Source organism: Labeo rohita, chromosome 20, assembly GCF_022985175.1.
Source record: "Labeo rohita strain BAU-BD-2019 chromosome 20, IGBB_LRoh.1.0, whole genome shotgun sequence".
Classification (NCBI taxonomy): domain Eukaryota; kingdom Metazoa; phylum Chordata; class Actinopteri; order Cypriniformes; family Cyprinidae; genus Labeo; species Labeo rohita.
Window position 1 is genome coordinate 27,687,982 of NC_066888.1, and position 6,607 is coordinate 27,694,588.

A 6,607-nucleotide genomic window follows, 5' to 3' on the forward strand; every position below is an offset into this window, starting at 1 on the left:
ATTTTACGGTTTTCACTTAAATTTACAGGTAAATACTGTAATTTCATTAACTGATATAATGTTAATTTACCAACTTCTTGAAGTACTGAAATCTGTTTTGTACCTTTGTAATACACTGATAACCACCAAAAGCAGGTGGTGATGAGAAAGTCGCATGATGAACAAAAGCTCATGGCAAACAGCTTTTAAATATTAACATACATAGAAGATGCACAGTGTCATTCACACAATCACTAAACACCATCATGGTAACACACATGAAACTGAAATAATGCAATAAACATTAATTTAACAACATTAGATATAACATACAACCCTATTGTACAAAACTAAGTAAAAACTAAGAAGAAAGAGTTATTTCAACAAAAAAAACATCAAATAAAAAAAAAAAATTTAACACAGGGAATTCTGGGAATGTCAATTTATGGTTATTCACTGTAAATTTTACAGTCTTTTACTGTTAACCATTTAACATGTTTTTACTGTAGCATTTTTACAGTTTTTTACTGTTAAATTCACCGGCATTTTTTACAGTGTATATATATATGTCCTTACCTTGTTTGAAGCACATGTTTAAAGTTACCATTGTATTTTTGGCAACGAACATCTGCGAGTGAACAGATTAAGTGTAAACGTAATTAAAGTTATCATTAAAACATACCGGCTTTGCTTCTTACCAGTGTTGACGTGTACATGTTGTATTGTTTAAAATCAAGGCTGTAAAATTATACCGTTGAACTTCATTCTTAAATACTATAAACGCATAAACGTATCTCTGAGCTCGATTAACTACGCATGCGCATATTCTCTTCTCAACTGCTCTTCTCATATTTACTCAACTGCTTTAAATATTGATGATAATCAGAAATGTTTCTTAAGCAGCAAATCAGCATATTAGAATAATTTCTGAAGGATCAAGTGACACAGAAGACTGTAATAACGTAATGATGCTGAAAATTTAGCTTTGATCACAGAAATATATTACACTTCAAAATATATTCAAATAGAAGCTTAAATTTTGTGTTATTGTGGATCAAATAAATGCAGGCTTGGTGAGCAGAAGACTCTTAAAAAAAAAAAACTAAAAAAAAAAACTAAAAATCTTACTGTTCAAAACTTTTGGCTGGTAGTGTATATTTTTGTAACATTTTAAATTGAATTATTTTTGTAAAATAATAAATATAAAATGCCCAAATAAGTAATGTATGTCTTTTTATTCATCTTTAAGTATGTGGAGGACCTGGACAAAATTCATATCAAGTTGTGATGAACAAGGCCTGAACGTCAATGTCTTGTTTAAACTATCAAAGCAATCAACCTCTGTTTAACCTACGTATGTGTAGACTACTGCATATGGAGAACTGTTGATTCTGTCATTTAAATGTTAACACTTTATGATAAGTGGAACACTTTAAAAAAAAAATAACTGACAATTATACAATACCAACTTTTACAATAATTTTACATACTTTTACAATACCAAAATCGAACTGTCCCCTTTAAACATTACATTACATTTAAAATTCGCCTAAAATCGATCTTAATAAATGTGAATTATTAATTATTATTATATTATTATTATATTATATTATATATTAAATATTATTATATTAATTAATTATTAATTTATTAACAATTAGCCTAATGTAGTCAATGCAAGCGTATTACAGGCTGTCATGATGACGAAATCAGCTCCGTATATTAGACATATAAAATATATTAGATTTAAGTTGTGGCATTTTAGCCTAGACATCCTTTACACAAATAAGAAAATGTGTATTAGTAAAACGAAGGACAATGGCCTATTATTTTATATAGATCCCCGAAACAACCGTAAGTTGCTGTTAATATGGATCAGTGTTAACTGTTAATGACAACTTATATAAGTTACGGTTCCTAAAACTTCTGCTGAGATTATCTCGGTCCCATATCTACTTGGTTTGCTTTTGTTTCTCCAGTATGATGATTTAAACGGTCTTTACTTTACGGCTCTGTATACTTTCAGTTCACTGCTCAATGCACCGATACCTTCAATAAAAAATTTTTATGTTGTTGGCTGCAGAGAGACTTGACAATTTATGGGAGAGTCCTGCTGACTAAGGCTGAGGGTATATCACGCCTAGTTTACCCTGCTTTTTCCCTTTATGTTGATCAAAAAACTATTAAATCTATTAACTCTCTGCTATTCCGCTTTATTTGGAAAAACAAGACAGAATATATTCAAAGGAAAGTTATCATAAGAAATTATAAGGTGGGTGGTCTTAATGCGATAGATTTTGAAGCCATTAACCAGACTTTCAAAATTAACTGGATTAAGTATTGTTTATCTAATAATGAGTTACCCTGGTTTTGGATTCCTAACCTAATTTTCAAATGTTGTGGTGGCCTTAAATTTATATTGTCCTGTAACTTTAAGTGTAGTAAATTACCTATCAAACTCTCAAATTTTCATAGACAAGCCCTAGAATCCTGGAAGATTGCTTTTAAACACAACTTCTCCCCGCACACGTGTATTATTTGGAACAATGAAAATATATTGTCTGGTAACAAATCACTTTTTTTCATTGAATGGGTGAATCAAATTTTTTTTTTTTTCGTTTCTGATTTATTCACTGATTGTGGGGACCTTCTTTCCTTTCCTGATTTTGTGTCATTAAAAGGTGCAACAATCTCAGTAAAAGATTTTAATAAGGTATACCTGTCAGTTTGAAAACTTTGTTTAAAGCTCATTTATGTTATGGCTGTATAAACAATCATTTTCCTACACTTGCATTCAATGGAGTTCATGTATTAGATAAAAAATGCAATAACTTTTTTTTATCAGAAATGCTCTTTCTTCAACTCCAGGATGTCTCTCAAAAGCACAATCTAAATGGAGAATATGTTATTTCGGACTCTGATTTGACACAGTCTTTTTATCCAAGTAAAATTAAAGAACTCCATTTCAAAATTGTTCATGGATACTACCCTTGTAATCAATTCTCGAGCAGGTTCTCTGAAAATATATCTTCTTTGTGTTCATTTTGTAATACTGATGAAGAATCTGTTTTACATCTGTTTTGTCATTGCCCATTCTCCAAGTCTTTTTGGTCAAGAGTTACCATATTAATATCTTTTTGTTGTAACAAAATGATAGAAATGACAGAACCTATAATTTTTTTGTCTGACTTTCATTCTAAAGACAGTAATCTTGTCCATACTGTATTATTGCTTTGTCTTCTGGGTAAATTTCACCTTCATAAAGCCAGAACTATTCATTGTAAACCTAACTTTAGATTGTGTTCATCTGATTTAAAGTCTTTTTTTGCCTCTTTTAACAATGTGTCCAAACCAGGGCTCTCAAGTCATCACGTAAATTACGTGATCCCGCTTCAGTCACGTTTGTCACTCGGCAACATTGACGCGCACACACGGGACGAGGCAAGGGTAGAATCGTCGATCGTGTGGCTGCCGCTTTCTCTAGCAGTGGAAGCGTTTTGTGCAGCTGAGGTCACGGAGCGGACGTTGCCATTTGTATTTACTAAAAACTAACAAAATAAATGCAGTAGGTAACCCATTCTTCTTTTTTTTTTCTTTTTTTTTTCTTCATTTTACGATTCCTGGGCGAAATCACTTGCCTGTGATCAAAGATAGTGAGAGCTGATGTTGGGGAATTTCCATTTCCAACAAAGCTACATAGAATTCTAATTCTCCAGAAACGGTTTGTCAGGATAGTGGCTCGTTCAGGTTCACACACATCTTCAGCTTTGCTATTTAAGAAATTGCAGATTTTATCAATTTTTGACATTAATATCTTTCAAATATGTGTTTTTATGTACAAATTATTTTCATCGGAAGGAAAGATTCCTGGCCAGTTTACGTTATACTTTAAAGCTAACTCAGCTGTCCATGCCCATAATACTAGGCAGGTAATGGATCTCCATCCTCCAAACTTCACCACATGTAGAGGCCAATTTTCAATAAGATTTAATGGTACACAGATATGGAATAGATTTTCTCATGTGGCGAGACAATGCACCTCAATAGAGAACTTTAAAAGAGTTTTAAGAGGTTTGCTGATGAACTAGCTTGTGCAATTAGTTGATTCTATATTTTTCAGTGTATTTTCATTTTACTGTGAAATGCTTGTTGTTTTATCACTAGTATTGTCATGACATATTTTTTGTTTGTTGTATGAGTTGTATTATATTGTGTTTTAAAAATATTTATTTATTTATTTAAAAATAAATAATAAAAAAAATATCGCCAAATTCATGCAAAATTATTAGCTCTCCAACAGCTTTAACTAAGTTTTGGCTACTGGAAACTAAGGAAAGGACTACATATTGGTAAATCTGATAAAACAGACAAATTTATCCAAATTGATTACTTCTCTAAATTTCTAACTAATGTTTTCAACTGTTAATACTTTTGAAACGTTTAAAGCAGGCAGGGTTAACGCTACAGTAACACTCAATATTAATTACTGTCAGACTTACACAATCCTTCATCACTTGAATTAAGATTATAATAATTTATTTTAAAGCACAGCCACCACAAAATCAGACTTCAGCACCTAGGTTAGGTTAAATACAGATTTAAAATCAGAAGATATAGTTTAATAGCTTTGATACCATTTTAATGGTATCCATTTTAATCAAATCCTTATGACTGGAAACACTAGCATCTAACACTGCCTTGGTGGAAAAACAAAAAGTTAATCTTAAAAAATAAAGCATATACATAAATCCAAATATGGAAATAAATCAGTTATTAAATAAGCATGTGTCCTATTTTGTGTCCTAAACTTCTGAAACATTTTGTCTCATTTAGAGCAGTCAGTGCAGTTTGGGAAAGAATTTAATCAAAATTTACCAGCAAATTTAGTTACTAGTTAAGTTTGAGCCCCTACCACTATCATCAAGGCATCAATATGTGCAACAAACACTTGCAGTACAAAATGCCATTCTGAAATATGTACTTTCCCTCTCACACACACACACAGCTTGACATGCTCAGGGCAAGTTCTGCAATACTGTATGTGTGGGCCTACAGTATGTACTTTGAGCACTGCTGTTCATTGGCTTTTGGGGCCAAATTTCTTTTGATTTTTGATACATTTGTATTTTTGAAATATACAAGACATTTTATTTTATTTTTTATGAATTTGACTTTAATCAAACTTACCAATTGTTATAGTTTCTCTTTTGTGCTGGTCAATTATGAACAATAGATAAAATTTACCTTCTAGCAAAAACTGGAGAGAATTGCGTGGGGCTGAGGGGCTCCTCTCCTAACAGATATAATCTCACTCCAAACTTTTTCTAAAACTTGAGAGCCCTGGTCCAAACCATTAAACTCAAAGGCTTCTAAAACTTTTAAAATCCTTGAGTCAGTTGCACACCGTTCTCAAACGGTGCAAAAAGTTTGTCAAATGCAAAATGAGGTATCTACAACGGGATATCTGAAACATTAAAGAGGATGAGCAGCAATATGAGTGTACAGATCGTCCCCTTTTCTGCAGAGAGAGAACGTGGTTCAAGGGACAAAAGCTTAAAACCAGAAATGGATCACTTTAGAGCTGATAAAGAGGTTTTGTCCAGCTGTTTACAAATAAACACCAGTGATCGGGATCTTTTGATGGATGAGCCAGAGGTTAACACTGGACAAATCCCAGAGAGCACAAAACATGGTACTGGCCAAGCCTTGACTCTCATCACGTCTCAGGCTGCTCAGCACATCTGTAAAGAATCAACCGGTGTTAAACCTTTCAAAGAAATGGTGGGTTTGTTTAAAGCTGTTTTGCTGATATCAGAGGCGAGGATCAACTACATATTTATAATTTTCAGTGTAACATTTTTATTTAATGTCAGTCACCCGTATCAGCCAGATAGATGGCATTTGTGTTAGGTCAGTAGTTCTCAACCAGGGGACTGGAGTCCATAGGGCCCTCAAACTTCTAAGGGCCTGCAGAATGACTTAATATTTAATTAATATATTTAATTAATAAATATTATTATATTAATTATATTATATTATTAATTAGTTATTAATTAAGTTAGTCTAAATTAAAATGCTAAAAATAAACAATTACATATAAATGAAATCATAATTCTCTTTGTTCTTCCTTAATATCTATTGTTTTTGTTGAGGAACATACAGTTCTAGAATACAGAGCATAACTTGTAGAATACCAAAATTAATTGTACGTAATTCATTTAATATATTACATTTGAATATCAAAAAGGTTGAAAACCATTGAGTTAGGTGGTAAGGTTCACCTTCTGGATATTTATATAAAATAATTCAACAGTATACAGTTGCAATCAAAATTATTCAACCCCCCAGAGACTGCAGTACTTTACAAATACAAGCTTTTCTGAAAATCCAGGACTTTATAAAAATTGCATCTACAACAGTTTAATGGCATATTAAAAGTTATAATGTCAGTATAGAATGTAATGTTTTTGAGTTATAGGATTTTTTAATATCACAGCTATGTCATAATTATTCAACCCCTGTTCAACATTGCTGTTTTAAGTCACTTATTTTTTATGGTAGGGGACAAAATTGTCTTAAAACACAATTAAGCTTTTATAAACTTTATTAAAAAACAGAATTAGCTTGG